The sequence below is a fragment of the Cherax quadricarinatus genome, chromosome 8 (genome assembly GCF_038502225.1).
Source record: "Cherax quadricarinatus isolate ZL_2023a chromosome 8, ASM3850222v1, whole genome shotgun sequence".
NCBI lineage: Eukaryota > Metazoa > Arthropoda > Malacostraca > Decapoda > Parastacidae > Cherax > Cherax quadricarinatus.
Genome location: NC_091299.1, coordinates 2,610,610 through 2,627,294, shown reverse-complemented (window position 1 = coordinate 2,627,294; position 16,685 = coordinate 2,610,610). Strand labels below are relative to the sequence as shown.

Here is a 16,685-nt window from a genome sequence, read left to right as displayed (position 1 = left end):
TATATATATATATATATATATATATATATATATATATATATGACAGAAGCTGGGTGCGTCTCCGGCTGGGTTTGTTAACTGAGAAAGCTAAAAACAGATGTATTGACTGGAAAAACGCTTCCCGGCCGCTGGAAATAGCCGATGTTGACTGAGTCTATTTCTCGCACGTTCTTGGACGGAATTCCAAAAACCGCAACTCCGTCAAGCGGAAGATGGCTGACCAATCGGGCGTCTTGCTTGCTCTTCCTGCCACCAATCAGGAGCCGGCTCAGTCCCGCCCGTCCGGGGGTTATTTTCGGTATCGCTTCGTTATAGTTGCCACAGCAAGCATTTCAGAGGGCAGATTGTCTCTCCCCGGAAAGGCTGAGGCACGGACGGATGGAAGCGTTCATCTTAAAAGCCTCTGGAAATACCAGCAGATAAATTATTATTATTATTATTATTATTATTATTATTATTATTATTATTATTATTATTATTATTATTATTATAACTAAGCACTAAACCAGTAGCTGACCAGCAGATTAATACGTCTTGGGCGGTGGTTTCGCACACAGCAGAACGAACGAAGGAAGAGGTACACGGGAGAAGCAGCAGGACGTCAGCTAAGAGACGCACTCGGGGGCACTGTGACTGTGGCACTCCCAGGAAGGGCGTGGCTCTGCTGCTCCAACAAGGTGCCTAATTATGTATAGGCATAAGGAAAAAATGTGGAGGAATGATTATTCTCCTCCGGACTTGTGTATGTGCAAAATTCAAATTATAACTTCGGTATTGTTCTTTTCAATGGTCAATTTTGCTATTAAATGGTACAGTACGGGGACAAATAGCTGACTTGACGTGTGTTTTATGCGGAAGAAAGAGGCAGCTGAATGTTTCTCCGTGTCACCCCCCTCTCTGTCGCCCACTCCGTGTCGTCCCTCTCAGTGAACACGTGTTCTAAGCTGCACCTGGTGTGGGCTGCACCAGCAGCACACACCACGAACTTGTCAGTTATCACCCCGAGCACAGGAAGATCTGAATACGACAGAACCACTGGTAACACACACACACACACACACACACACACACACACACACACACACACACACACACACACACACACACACACACACAAACACACACACACACACACACACATGCACACGCACACGCGCGCGCGCACAGGCTGGGGGGATATGGATGCGCCTCCTGCTTATCTGTGAGGAAGACCGATAAGAAGTTTTTCCAGTACCCCCGACGTGAAGGAGGAAAATAATGCTCCGCCCACCCCCAGGATGTGCTCGTCGGGGGTGATGGGGAAATGGGTGGCACATCACTCTCAGTTCCACTCACCGACTCCTTAAATACCATCACTCTCTCTCTCTCTCTCTCACACACACACACACATAGCTTTAAGTAGAGGTGTGACAAAGCTCATGGTGCGGGGAGAGTGACCCAGTAGAGGCCAGTGAAGAGGCGGGGCCAGGAGCTATGAATCGACCCCTGCAATCACAAATAGGTGAGAACACACACACACACACACACACACCATTGAGAGATGTGGACACACAATACTTCAGAACACTTTGTACAACGTAAGAAAACTTACCACAGAATACACAGCCGCAACACAGAGACTCTTAAGAAACTACAAAGGTAAGCAACAAGACTTGTCCCAGCCATGAGAGGCATGACACACGATAAGAGACTAAATAAGAGATGAGGATGAGAGAAAACATGGCTTAGACATCCAACATTCTAGGGGGAATCGAAGTGGTGGATAGGGACTGCACAGGGACGCTGGGAAACACTTCTTCACTCTCTGATTGGCTAAGAAACGAAATAAGCTTGATAACGAAGTTTTCAAGGCAAACTTGATGCACAGTTTCAAGGGTAGGTATAACAAGGCCCGCGTGGAAAGAATACAGTATATGTATTTTAAAGAAGCTTAAATGATGGGCGGGTCAGTAAATGCTAGTAAAATACCCTTGATCAATCTACAGACACTTGTACAACAAAGAGGAATATACCCAAAATATATTGCAAAAGTTTCTCATTAATTGTCGGTTTTCTAAATCATTTATGTAATATGTCAGACACAGCAGCACCTTAGGATCTTGATACAGGGAATTCTTCAAACCTAACCTAACCTAACCTAACTTAACCTAACCTATAGACATGACCTATTTTCACTACTGGATTTTCCCACTGGTGACGCCCTCTACAACTGCTTCACCTCACCTGTCTGAAGTAAATAAGCCCCTTCTCCGTCCCTATACTGTACTTTTATCAAGTTTGATGGACTGAGCACATCGATTCCAGGCTGAGGGACTGATTACCTCAAACTAATTCTCATCTTCCACAGTTCTTCTCTGCATTAGACTGAGGAAGCCTCTGGCTGAGAGAAAACTTTCCACAGTAAAGATGCTCAAATATTGCACAAGTGTTTTATTAATCAAACTAACAGCTACCGTCCATAATATGCTTATGAAGTGCACAATAAACCAGCCACTACCGTCCACAGGATGGGCACGGGATGGGCACAGGATGGGCACGGGATGGGCACAGGATGGGCACGGAATGGGCACAGGATGGGCACGGGATGGGCACAGGATGGGTACGGGTTGCACAACAAATTAGCCGCTTCGCCGGCAATATAAATCTGAGGATGTTATGGCTCAGTGGTGAGACCCTTGGCTTGATAATCTAAGGACTGCCAGGCCACAGGTTCGACTCCTGTCTGCTCCCTGAGATACTCTCACGACAGAATGGTGTTATTCTCATGTAATTTGGGCAACAGAGTGAGCAGTCACTCTGTTGCAGTCTACAAGTCCAGGTTTGGAAGATTCTGTAGAGATCTAGTCTGAGGAGTGGTGAGAGGTCACAGGTTGCTACACCTTCAACACTCTTCCTCACCTTCACCACTTCGTTCAACTTCTCATTTTTAGTAAATCACGTAAATGCGCACGAAGTACTTTCCTGCCCACTCTACTCATTCTCTTTACTCACTCTACTCATTCTCTTTACTCACTCTACTCATTCTCTTTACTCTACTCATTCTCGCTCTCCTTTTCTCCTCTACGACTCCTCTCCCCACAGGCACAATATCCTCCTTCCCTCTCCCCATCACCACCTGCCCTAGTCATACCTCTTCTGGCTTGCCCTTGTTGCTCTCTTCCCCTCGTCGCTTTCTTCCCCTCGTCGCCCTCTTCCCTCGTCGCCCTCTTCCCTCGTCGCCCTCTCCCCTCAGTCGCTTCCTGGCTTCCCCTCAGCCTCACCGCGTCTCACCACATTCCTTTTCCGATTGTCATTTTTGCCCCTCGCTTCCCCTCTCCAGCAGTGTTCAATACTGCTGCTACGTGTCACCCACCTTTCATTTCGTTATCTTTTAGGAGAGGGAGATTGAGACAGATTGAAAATAACAGTGTATGGACCTTGCTGTAATTACCTAGTGGGGTTTGCAGGGTATTGAGCCTCAGGCTGAATATCAAAACGAGCCTAAGGCTCTTGGGCCCGCCTCTCAACATGCTGATACCTGCCTTACCTTGATTCATATTGTTTGCAGTCCAAAGTGTTTGCACTCTATTGACAGCATTAACATTGTCTCCTTATGAATATTAAAATGGTATAAAATACTGACAGGTTGTTAGGTAAGACACATATTCAACAGTTAGGTATTTTTATTTTGAAACGTTTCGCCTACACAGTAGGCTTCTTCAGTCGAGTACAGAAAAGTTGGTAGAAGCAGAAGAGACGTGAAGACGATTTAATCAGTGCATCACCTTTGAAGACGCAGTTTTGAGGTGGTCAGTCCCTCAGTCTACATCTCACCTCCTGACAGTATATAAGTCTCCACACTGTCACTTCAACCTCACCTTGTTTCAGACTCTGGAAGAACACTCTTCTCCAGGCGGCTGAGGGACTGACCACCTTAAAACGAGTATATATCACCTTCAAGGGTGATATATACTCGTTTTCTTAGTCTTCTCTGTATTAGGACTGAAGAAGCAACTCGCGGTGAAATGTTTCCTTTAATAAACGTCCCGAACTGTGCGTAAGTGTCTCTTTCCACATGAGTCAGTACGCCTTCTGCAGTGTTCCTTTCTTATGTTGACTCACAGGGTGAAGGGTACTTCCCAATGCTCTCTTATGATATATTCACTCACAAGACTGGTGGCGTTGTCCAATACAGTTGGATGATGTTATACTCGCTTACAGGACGAGTGGCGTTGTCCAATATTGTCTGGCGTTATGTTCACTCACAGAATGAGTGCTGCTGCAGAATGAACTTTCCCTCTGGGGCAAAATCTATAACAACTGTAGGATACTGAACAGTGTTATTTGTTGTTACCATTCATCGTGAGCGCGCACACACACTCAGACACATACACAAACATACACACACACACACACACACACACACACACACACACACACACACACACACACACACACACACACACACACACACACACACACACACACACACAGATGACGTGAAGTTGATGAGAAGAATTAAATCAGACGAGGATGAGGCAGGACTGCAAAGAGACCTGGACAGGCTGGACATGTGGTCCAGTAACTGGCTTCTCGAATTCAATCCAGCCAAATGCAAAGTCATGAAGATTGGGGAGGGGCAAAGAAGACCGCAGACAGAGTATAGGCTAGGTGGACAAAGACTACAGACCTCACTCAGGGAGAAAGACCTTGGGGTGACCATAACACCAAGCACATCACCGGAGGCACACATCAACCAAATAACCGCTGCAGCATACGGGCGCCTGGCAAACCTGAGAATAGCGTTCCGATACCTTAATAAGGAATCGTTCAAGACACTGTACACTGTGTATGTTAGGCCCATACTGGAGTATGCAGCACCAGTCTGGAACCCACACCTGGTCAAGCACGTCAAGAAGTTAGAGAAAGTACAAAGGTTTGCAACAAGGCTAGTCCCAGAGCTCAAGGGAATGTCGTACGAGGAAAGGTTAAGGGAAATCGGACTGACGACACTGGAGGACAGAAGGGTCAGGGGAGACATGATAACGACATACAAGATACTGCGGGGAATAGACAAGGTGGACAGAGATAGGATGTTCCAGAGAGGGGACACAGGGACAAGGGGTCACAACTGGAAGCTGAAGACTCAGACGAGTCACAGGGACGTTAGGAAGCATTTCTTCAGTCATAGAGTTGTCAGGAAGTGGAATAGCCTAGCAAGTGAAGTAGTGGAGGCAGGAACCATACATAGTTTTAAGAAGAGGTATGACAAAGCTCAGGAAGCAGAGAGAGAGAGAACCCAGTAGCGATCAGTGAAGAGGTGGGGCCAGGAGCTGAGTCTCGACCCCTGCAACCACAATTAGGTGAGTACAATTAGGTGAGTACACACACACACACATACACACACACACACACACACACACACACACACACACACACACACACACAACAGTAAGATAACTTGATTAAGAAAAACACGTAAGCAAACATTTGGACATATTTAAAAACGATTCAGTCCTGGGACCTATATCACTTCTAACATACAGAGGTTGAAAGACATTAAATATAGGCGGAGAGCGAGGTGTGAGTGACGCATGGTGACCTGAGCGAGGTGTGAGTGACACATAGTGACCTGAGCGAGGTGTGAGTTACACATGGTGACCTGAGTGAGGTGTGAGTGACGCATGGTGACCTGAGCGAGGTGTGAGTGACGCATGGTGACCTGAGCGAGGTGTGAGTTACACATGGTGACCTGAGCGAGGTGTGAGTGACGCATGGTGACCTGAGTGAGGTGTGAGTGACGCATGGTGACCTGAGCGAGGTGTGAGTGACACATAGTGACCTGAGCGAGGTGTGAGTTACACATGGTGACCTGAGTGAGGTGTGAGTGACACATGGTGACCTGAGTGAGGTGTGAGTGACACATGGTGACCTGAGTGAGGTGTGAGTGACGCATGGTGACCTGAGTGAGGTGTGAGTTACACATCATGACCTGAGTGAGGTGTGAGTGACACATTGTGACCTGAGTGAGGTGTGACACATGGTGACCTGAGTGAAGTGTGAGTTACACATAGTGACCTGAGTGAGGTGTGAGTGACACATTGTGACCTGAGTGAGGTGTGACACATGGTGACCTGAGTGAAGTGTGAGTTACACATAGTGACCTGAGTGAGGTGTGAGTGACACATGGTGACCTGAGTGAGGTGTGAGTGACACATGGTGACCTGAGTGAGGTGTGAGTGACACATGGTGACCTGAGTGAGGTGTGAGTGACACATGATGACCTGAGTGAGGTGTGAGTGACTCATGGTGACCTGAAGAATGCCATATTGGGATGAGGACAGGTAGACAATGAGACTCCTGTGTTGTTGGCCTGGTGCAGCTTAGCCTGCTGAGTACCATGTATGCTAACGTTTAAGTTTAATATGTTTATTATGCACCCCATACCCATCCTGTGGGCGGTAGTCAAAAGATTACAGAGGTACATAATTGGTCCAGGGACTGGACTCCAAAGTTTTGATAGCTGAGCAAGTTACAGAGGCAATGAACTCACAATTTACAAAGGTAACGAACTCACAATTTACAAAGGTAATGAACTCACAATTTACAAAGGTAATGAACTCCAGGTAAGTCTGGTCACAATCATGACAAGTTACAAAGGTATTTACAGATTACAGAGGTACGTAATGGGTCCAGGGACTGGGCCCCCCAAAGTTTTGATAGCTATCGTTAGAGAAATTTTGTGTTTTCCAGTGTTACATTCTATTGTGTCGGTGACGGCGATTAGCGAGGCTTCTAGATATCTCTGCATAGATATTTTTGTTGTACCTCTTCTCTCTAACACCCCCCCCCCCACTTTCTTACATTCTCCTTTTCTCTCTAGCATTCCCCCCTCTCTAACATTCTCCTCTTGTCTCTAACATTCTCCTCTTCTCTCTAACACTCTCTCCTTCCCTCTAACACTCTCCCCTCCCTCCCCCTCTTCCTCCTCTCTTACCACCACCACTAAACACCCCCCTCACACCTACCATTTCACTCCACCATCAATACCCTCTCTAGCTCACAAAATCTTAGCAATATATTATTCACTTATAGTGGGCGCGGTGGCCGTGTGTGTCTGGTGGGATAGGCCGTGGATGCTGTCATCTCTCTCTCTCTCTCTCTCTTCCTGTCAATACCTGTTGAAGACATGTGTTGGCCTCTCTCACTCTCACGGATATTTTTGTTAGTGGGTTTGGGTTTGAGAAGAACTTACCTAGCATGGGCCAGTAGGCCTATTGCACTGTTTCTCCTTTCTGATGTTCCTGGCTGGGCTGATCTTGCCCAGCTTTTTGGCCTCGCCTACTCCTTGCTGGGTTGGCCTCGCCTACTCAGTATCAGCGGTAACAGTTGACTGATGCATGCTTCATCCAGGTCACCTGATCTGCTGCTGCTGCACTAGCTGCTGTACGCATCACCCACCCACACAACACTCTCATCCACTTACCCACCAACTTCACCCACCAATCCGCCGACAAAGGAATCTCACACTTTCTTTAACGAGACGGTCCGCTCAGTGTCTCCATTTTGTCCGCTTTGATGCCGATGTTTTCTCGTCTGACGTGAAGGCTAATCTGCGCGAGGCGCTCCTCTCTAATTAGAAATGTCTCTCGACTCACTGGAATACTTTGGAAATTTCTGGATCACGGGAGTTAAACAGTTGAATTTCATTAAGAAAGAATTTCTAAAGGATCCTGATGAGCATCTGAGAGAGAGAGAGAGACGGGTGGGGAAAGCAACCACGCACATAGGTAACAACACGTAGCTAAATGTTGACACAGTGTTCTATTGTGGTCATGGCGTCCCAGCTTCTCACTGGATCCGTTTCGGACTTGTTCCCATCTCTCTCTCCAGTACGTTGTAATGGTCGAGAGTAGCTGGGCACCTGACCCTCCAGTATTGTCCTGGTATGGATTATCATATGGATATTCTTCATCGTTCCAGAGAGGGAGGGATATACTACTGGTATATACCAAGAAAGGCTTGAAGGCGTTCCTATTATTTTTCAAGGTAAAGGTGGCGTGTGAAGACCAGAGGCGCGCGACCTCAGGTCACCTGCGCTGCAGTCTAGGTCAATTCTCTGTCTTATGACGGTTTGGGTGAGTCTTCCTGGCACCTACCCATCTTGAGTGTGTCTTCCTGGCACCCACCCATCTTGAGTGTGTCTTCCTGGCACCACCTTGAGTGCGTCTTCCTGGCACCACCTTGAGTGCGTCTTCCTGGCACCACCTTGAGTGCGTCTTCCTGGCACCACCTTGAGCGCGTCGTCCTGGCACCACCTTGAGTGCGTCTTCCTGGCACCACCTTGAGTGCGTCTTCCTGGCACCACCTTGAGCGCGTCGTCCTGGCACTACCTTGAGCGCGTCCTCCTAGCACCACCTTGAGTGCGTCTTCCTGGCACCACCTTGAGAGCGTCGTCCTGGCACCACCTTGAGAGCGTCGTCCTGGCACGACCTTGAGCGCGTCCTCCTGGCACCACCTTGAGCGCGTCATCCTGGCACTACCTTGAGCGCGTCTTCCTGGCACCACCTTGAGTGCGTCTTCCTGGCACCACCCTGAGCGCGTCATCCTGGCACTACCTTGAGCGCGTCTTCCTGGCACCACCTTGAGTGCGTCTTCCTGGCACCACCTTGAGCGCGTCTTCCTGGCACCACCTTGAGCGCGTCGTCCTGGCACTACATTTAGCGCGTCCTCCTGGCACCACCTTGAGGGCGTCTTCCTGGCACCACCTTGAGCGCGTCTTCCTGGCACCCTCCACCTTAATCTGAGATTGCTGAGTCAGCAGCTGGCGCCTAGTCGATGACTGACAGCCAGCTGTTGTCTGGGGTTCATCAGGCGCCTGCTCTTTTTCAAGAGGAGGGGGGTGGGCCCCCCACCGCTGAAGGGCTCTGGATCCAAAGAATTGGAGCTACTTTTCTTACGACTGAAGCTCATTACCTTGTAATTCATACCACATATTAAGAGATAGGATTTTGTTCGGATATTTAACCCCGGAGGGTTAGCCACCGTGTCATCAAGGGACTGTCTTATTTCCATTGTCGTCCTTCAGTCTTGTCCCCCAGGATGCGACCCACGCCATGCCACTAACACCCAGGTATCTACTTACTTGCTAGGTGAACAGGGACAACAGGTGTAAGGAAACACGCCCAATGTTTCCACCCTTGCCGGGTATCAAACCACAGACACTCAGTGTTTGAGGCACAAGTGTCTCATTCTTCAACTTGTCGGTTTTCTAACCCATTTATCACAGTTCAGCTAATGCACCGCAGTCTGGCTGATCAGGAACTAACTTGAGGAACCTATCCAGTTCCCTCTTAAAGAGAGCCAGGGACGTGTGGGTAATTCCTCTTATGTACAGAAAAAGCGTGATGAAAACCCTCAGTTCCTTTACATTTATTGTGTTGTCTCTGTACTTACGTCACCACTGTTAAGCATCTTGCTCTCTTGGATAATATTTTCTGTGTGCAGATCTGGGAACAGTCCCTTCAGAATTTTCCTTGAATAAATTTTGGTGTATTTTTCTCTTTAATATTCCGGGGAGTACAGTTCAAAAGACCTTAGGCATTCCAAGAATTTAGGTAGTTGACTGAATTTATGTGTGTGGTAAATACTCTCTGTACATTCTTCACTTCTTTAATTACACCTTCTTTTAAATAAAGGAACTGTTGTATAACAATATTCTAGTCTATACAACATATGTGACTTAAGGTATCACCATCGGCCTGGTATCTTTTGTTTTGAATGTTGTAGTTATCAAGCCTGTCGATTTCCTAACGTTGGTGATACCAATACTGGTGTGATCCTCGACTACATCTGATATTATCACCCCTAAGGCCCTTACGCTTCTCTTCCATTCTATCTCTTATCTCAACAGCACTGCAATATCTGCAAACACCAAGTGTGACAATTTCCTCCCCCCGAAAACTGAACCGTCATACCTCATTACCACACCACTAATATAACCCCTGCAATAATAAAGGGTACATTAGCTCCAGTAACCAGGACGTAGAGCCTTTCAACAGCACCAAAGCATCCCGCTACTTGAAAGGTTTTAGAATAGCATTCAATTCTCTGTAACCCCATCCATAAACCTGTTAAAAAATCCTACGGAAATCCTACATCCTCTTCTAAGTCTCGTTCTTTAATGGACACCATCATCCCCTTCTACCCTACACACCCTCACCTCAGCCTCACTTCCCTCATGAAACCTCTCTACAGCTTTTAACCACCATCTATTTCATGCATTTGCAACCCTTGCTACATCACTCCTCGACGCACTGGCTCGAGAGTATTTTCCAAATCAATAAACGAAGCACACACTTCCTTTTATTTATCTAAGTACTGCCTCCCTGCTGCGTCACTGTCAGTGCCTGACGCAAGCATTCTCTCCCCTTTTTAACCCTTAAACTGTCCAAGCAGATCTATGTTCACATGCGTAGTGCTCCAAAAGTAGATCTACGGTTTTTTACACGTTTTCAAATGTAAAAAAAGAAAAGAAGGTCTACTTTTTTTTAAATACTTTCAAATGTTGAAAAAACGTAGATCTACGTTTGGACCGTTTAAGGGTTAAATCCACTCCTTCCGTTTCTAGATCCACTCCATCTCTTTCTAAAGCCATTCCTAAACTCCTTCCGTTTCTAGATCCACTCCTTCCCTAACCCACAATTCAGGAAGATAATTTAAAACGATGTCGTCTATAGTTTCCTGTCCTAGGATAGCCCAAAAGAAATGCATAGTGACCTGTCGACCTGTCGAGGTCCTAACCCATCCAGGTACAGCGGTACAAGGTACACATAGTTGATTGCAACATGGTGATTGCAACTTGTTTAGTGGTTTATCGAATTAGGTTGTTATTAATATAATGATAATGATAATATTAACAGATGATAGTGGATAATAATGAGAGTAATGGTGTTAAAAAATCAGGAATAGCCTAGTTATTATAAGAAAGAAAAGCTTGAAGAAGAGAATTCACAGACATATTAATTGACACTGAGAGTATTTCCTGAATATTCTGGAATGTTCTGCGACACCGGATGACAAAATGAGAGATTTATTCCTTTTATTTCTTTAGTTAGAAGGTTGTTCACATTAGCTGCATTCTGTATGTAAATGATACACTTCTGTAATGTAACTTCTTACGTTACGTGACCTGTTCCCAGCTGTTACAAGTTTATTGCTGGCTATTAACTATCTCCTAGTTATTATACCTCATGCTATCTGCAAATTGTGGGGCCTACCCCACCCGACATATGGGGTGGGGTGTGGGGGGACCGGTGTGAGGTTGGCACTCCGCTGGGCCTCTCTCCCTCAGAGGCTGGTGCCACCACGCTACCATGATATGAAAAACTTACCCTATTTCTCCTGTTGCTGCCCTTGCAACATTGCACAGCTCCTGATGACGCACTGAGAAGTGTGAAAGTACTTGAGATAAAGATTTCCACCCCAGCGTGGCTTGTTTTGCATATATATATATATATATATATATATATATATATATATATATATATATATATATATATATATATATATATATATATATATATATCGGTGTAAATTTTCATTCTCTTAAGAGATTAATTTAACAAACCAAGACTCCAAACAGAGCGTAATTTATATATCCTCCTTAAGAGTTAATATAAACACACATCAAATCAAATTAAATCGAAGTTTATTCTCTATAAGGATTACAATGCGGGGTTTACAGATTTTGGTTATTGTGTGGTTTACATGCAATAAAATACTAATTACAGAGGGGGCCACTAGAGCACCTAGCATAGCTAGGCATTTCGGGCAAACTTAGATTGATTCGTAACCATAAATTATTACAAATTGTGGAGTAAGTTGACTAAATACTAAGTGACTAAATACTAGTTTGTGAGTTTAGCAATGTGAATGCTTTTGTTTTGGCACAGTACATAGTTTCTATATTGGAGTATCACAGGCCAACTTATGACTAGTTAGGATTCATTATTTTAAGATTGAGATTGATATTTCTGTTTATGGTCAAATAAGTGAGTGTAAGTGTGAACCACCAGGTGGTTATCATGTAGTTAGTTGACGGGGTGTATCAGGGAGATAAGACGTTTTCTAATGGTAGTTTTGAAAGTGATGAATGTGCCTGCAGTTCTAGAGTTTTCCGGTAGGGTGTTCCAAACAAAAATCTGGTGTAATGATGATGATGATGATGATGATGATGATCTCAGAGATCATTACTGAATTTTAATTCCTGTAAAATAAATCTTAATGATGAGTTTTTTTTTAGGGTTAACGAATTATAATCCCGCCTCTTTAGTCTCCTTTTTAAAGGGCTCTTGATCCGAGGATTTAGAGCTCTATTTCCTTTCCTCGATTCAAATGTGATTAGTTCACACATTTCCTCCCAGGTATTCCCTAGGCGCTGTATGACCCTTGCGGGTTCAGCGCTTCCCAATTAGTATCATAAAGAATAATGCTAGTGTAAAATACAGAACATAACGAAGGAACACTGTAGTAGGCCTACTGGCGAGTTGAACCTGTCTTGCAGGTTCAACTCGCACCCACCCGTCCGGCCTCAACTTAGAGCTACCCAAAGTTCTTGCCTGGATGACTCTACCTGGGAGTTTGTTCACTCAACCAGGCTGTTGCTGTGAGCCACTAAAAGCAACAGTCTGATTGACCAGGCAAGCACCAGACGAGCCTGGCCCATGGCCAGGCTCGGAACTCATCAAAGGTATAAGGTATCCACAATATTATTGCCAAACTAGTACTATCTAATAGCCTTTCTAAATCTAAATTTCTCCAACTGGAGCCCATTGTTGCGAGTCCTGTTTTGGCTAGATATTTTCAACACGATATATTTATCCCTCTTTATTCCTGTTTTCCACTTGTAGACTTGAATCATATCTCCCCTAATTCTCCGCCTTTCCAAAGACTGCAGGTTCAGTGCCTTTAGCTTATTTTCATAGAAAAGGGTTCTAATACATGGGTTCAACTTCGTCATCCTCCTTTGTATATTTACGAGTGCATTTAGTTCAATTAGAACCTCCACTCTGCAATACGGAGACCAGAACTGCGATGCATGGTTTAAAATATGCGTTACTGACTCCTGAGGATATATTCCCGAGGTTGTTACTGAGGCTACAAGTGCTACTAGGGCTGTTGGTGTTGCCGAAGCCCCAAGTGCTACTAGGACTACTGGTGTTGGAGCTACAAGTGCTACCAGCACTCGGGATCTCCTGCAGTGGTAGTGCTGGGTGGGATTGCATGTTAAGAGTCACTGGACGCGAGGGACTTACCTGAAGAATCAGCTCCCTGTCTGCCAGGAATAATAATGAAGATCTCAGGCAGTCTGCAGGACCTTCCCCCCTCCCTCCTCACTTCGACTCGCATCAGACAAGTTATCGGGAAACTTTCTGGCTTTCACCGCTTGGACTGTGCGTGCGTGCGTGCGTGTGTGTGTGTGTGTGTGTGTGTGTGTGTGTGTGTGTATGTGTGTGTTGTGCCAGGACTTCTTCACTTCGACTCTTATTTTCTCTCTTTGTTACTTCATCATTTAGATCTCTTCCTCTACCCTGCAACTTCATCTTTCTCCTTGGTTATTCCACCGCTTCTATTTCTCCCCTTATGATCGCGCATATTAATTTATATTCAGTTTCTACTCGTCTTCCCTCTCCAGTAACTCAAATCCTGTTCTTTGTCTTTCCTGTTCCTGCAGAAACGAACTTAAAAAAGAGAGAGCACTGTATTAGCCTACTAATCATCTACAACTCTGCTACTACACTAGAGCTTGACTAAATCTTTTGTACCCTGCTGTATGGCAGCTCTCGGGTCACCACATATGTGTCTCAATTTTATCTTGCTGATACTTTATATCATTCACGTACAACTTGTGAGACACTGCAGCATCAGGGAATCTTGGTTCAGGGAACATCTACACAACCTTCTTCACTACTACTTGGGAAGGACCTACTTCCACTGGGGAATCCCACCTACCAGTGACAATGCCTTCGTCTGCTACCCATCCCTTTCTACCTGACGACAGTATATAAGCACCAGCCTTCTTGCCTGTGCTCCAGATTCTTCACGACTACGGTGCTCTTCACACTAACTCATAGGTTGAGGGACTGATTACCTCATTTTTTGTATATAGTTCTACTGTCTTCAAGTTATGTCCTTGAATTTGTATTGATAAAGCCACTGGATGGCGAAACGTCTACAATAAGATACCCAGATGTTGCACATGTGTCTAATTTTTATCTTGTCGGTATTGTATACAAGTCATGCACATGTTAACTGACCCTATTAAAAAAAACGCAATTTATTTCAGCCAAATCCAACTAAATATATTTTAGATAAGTTTACAATAGTTTAATAATAAACAAACACAATGAAATATATTTTTTTCGTTAGGTTTTGAATAATTTTTTTGCGAAAGTGTTGCATACACAAATTTTTGCTTGTCATATTCGGCAAGAAAAGCGTTGCTATTTAAGCCAAAATTGCAAGTTTTACCCATTCGGCACGAATAGGTTTATACCATATATATAATGTACACAACGAGGGAGAGGCTGCAAGTTAGCAACGAGTGTGATATTGCAAGAGGCCGCGTTGCCTGGCAATTAAGAAGAATTGAGAGGCAGTGATTATGATAACGAATCGTGTATTATGTGTACTGTAATAAAGTTGGTAGAATTACCGACAATATGTAAAGTAAAAGGACACAAGTGCAACTAATGTGACATTTACAAACAATACATGGACACAGAGGGTATATAAAGGCTCAGAGTGAGGTGAATACTAGTGAGGTACCATTTCGATGTTCACTAGTGAACATCTACTACATGTACTACTACTACTACTACCACTACTACTACTACTACTACCACTAGTGAACATCGAAATGGTACCTCACTAGTATTCACCTCACTCTGAGCCTTTATATACCCTCTGTGTCCATGTATTGTTTGTAATGGCTTGATAAAGCTCCTGGAGAGCGAAACGTTGCCACAATAAATGTCACATTAGTTGCACTTGTGTCCTTTTACTTTACATTATGTGTACTAATCTAACTTGAGCCATTTTATGTACGAGTCTTAGATGGTATAAACCTTGGTAATAAATACCGACAAGTTGGTTTAGAAAGACACGTAAGCAAACACTATAACATATTTATTAGAAAACGTTTCGGTCCTGGGACCTTGATCACTTAGTGTTTGCTTACGTGTCTTTCTAAACCAACGAGTCTTACAACCCCTGGTGTTCCTTCGGCACATTAATGACTTGATTAATGGAATTAACGTCTACGTATCCTTGTTTGCTGATGATGCCAAAATAATGAAGAGAATATGATTTGAAAAAAAGGGTTGGAGAAGGATGTAGTAAGACTTCAACAGACATGGTCGAATATATTTTTTTATTAGAGACTAATTATAAAGTTTGGACATAATCTAAGAAATGAACTATGTTGAAAATAGTATAAAATACTGACAAGTTAAAGATTATGACACAGGTCCAACAGTTGGGTATCTTTATTGAGGAAACGTTTCGCACACACAGTGGCTTCATCAGTCCATACAAAGGAGAAACGTTTCTCCTTTGTATGGACTGATGAAGCCACTGTGTGGTGAAACGTTTCCTCAAAGATACCCAAGAGTTGCACATGTGTCTAATTTATCAACATGTCGGTTCTCTGAACCATTCATCTACAAACATCACTGTTATAACAATAACTCCCGCCGATTCTGTGCAAAATGCATCGCATTACTAAGATCCCCGGAGACTGCGGTTTACAGTGTCATGATACCCGCCTTGAAGCTGACGTTGGTAAATATAGAAGGGAGTAAAGAGGCAGGGAGTTTCCTGGCTAAGGGTTGCAGCTCCTGTTTATTATTCTTAGTGTTAACAAGGTTAAACTGTGTATCGTAAGAATATACAGGAGAGAGTAGCACCATGTTCAGAACAGGAGGATGACATACAGATTATATCATGTAAGAGCATGAGAGAAGCACTGCTGCAGCTCTATTGGTCCATACATAAGGACATAAATTAAGAAGCATTGCAGTAGGCCTACTGGCCTATGCTAGACAGGTTCAAGTCACCTGCTGGTCTAAGTTAGTTAAGTCCAAGTGACACCCACCCACCCACACCCAGTACTATGAAGATATCTCTCAAACTTTGTCCTAACTGGTGTATACATCCAGAGAGAGAGAGAGAGAGAGAGAGAGAGAGAGAGAGAGAGAGAGAGAGAGAGCATCCATACTATATCTGGATATTTTTTGGGTCAAAAATCATCACGAAGAGGCCAAAAATGGAGGACTCAGAGCGGTTATAAATCAATATTTTCCAACGGACAAAGACCATGCACCCAGCAGAGCTAGGTGTTGTTTATGATCCGAGGACACTTGTGGTAGTGGTAAGCTCGAGGTTGGCTGCAGTTTAGTAAATGTTTCAATATCACATGTTTCGTGGTTCCATTACTAACTGACCAATTTTACCCATTCGGTACGACACACACACACACACACACACACACACACACACACACACACACACACACACACACACACACACACACACAGATTGCGTTTTCCTAGACTGCAGGAAGGCCTTTGACACAGTTCCCCACAAGAGATTAGTGCAGAAGCTGGAGGATCAGGCGCACGTAAAAGGGAGGGCACTGCAATGGA

The 16,685-nt window shown here is 44.6% G+C and overlaps 1 protein-coding gene across 2 annotated transcripts in view; it reads right to left on the bottom strand.

Moving 5' to 3' along the window:
* The window catches only part of LOC128685340 (connectin), a 457,747-nt gene that overhangs the window by 33,383 nt on the left and 407,679 nt on the right, over positions 1–16,685 (bottom strand). The gene's annotated exons all lie outside the window — the stretch shown is intronic.